This window comes from Pteropus vampyrus, unplaced genomic scaffold (genome assembly GCF_000151845.1).
Source record: "Pteropus vampyrus isolate Shadow unplaced genomic scaffold, Pvam_2.0 Scaffold76, whole genome shotgun sequence".
Taxonomy (NCBI): domain Eukaryota; kingdom Metazoa; phylum Chordata; class Mammalia; order Chiroptera; family Pteropodidae; genus Pteropus; species Pteropus vampyrus.
This window is the reverse complement of record NW_011888857.1, coordinates 430,648-431,364: the sequence shown is the minus strand read 5'-3', so window position 1 is coordinate 431,364 and position 717 is coordinate 430,648.

The following is a 717-nucleotide window of genomic DNA, read 5'->3' as shown; positions in this document are numbered from 1 at the left end:
CCACCCTGAACAAGCCCGATGTTTGATCTCGGAAGCTAAGTAGGGTCGGGCCTGGTTAGTAATTGGATGGAAGATCACCTAGGAAGACCAGGTGCTGTGGGCATAAATAATAAAAAATAAATTTAAAAAAATTTACACCTCTGGCATTGTGACCCCTTTTGGCATTGCCATATAGAAGTATTCATTACTTGCATATTTCTTGATGATTCCTTTAGACTTATATTCCTGAACGGGTTCTGTTCTTAACTGCCATGTGTCCTTGGGCAAATATATACATCTCTGTGCTTTAAATTTTTTCATCTCTAAAATGAGAGTAATAATATCTACCTCTAGGGTTGTAAAGATTAAGTGATTGAGACATTAAAGCATTAAAAATAGTGCCTAGCATGTAAGAAGTGCTCAACAAATTTTAACAATGGTGATGATGATTGTTATTATTATTCCTTACAGGGCGTAGTATGAAGCTTAAAAGTCCTTTGTGGTCATTCCGTCTACAGTGCGGAACACACACTGGACAGGCAAAAGTGGATGCAAGTTGACAGGAGCTAATTAGGGGAAGATTGAATTGAGATGAAGATGGTCAAAATGGAAAGAAGTGGGTGGACTTTGGAGATATTGCAGAGGTTAAGTCAACAAGGCCTGTTGATGAATTGCATATGGGGGTGAGGCTGTGCCAAGGAGGACAAAGTCAGAAGCCTTATGATGACATGTTAATAT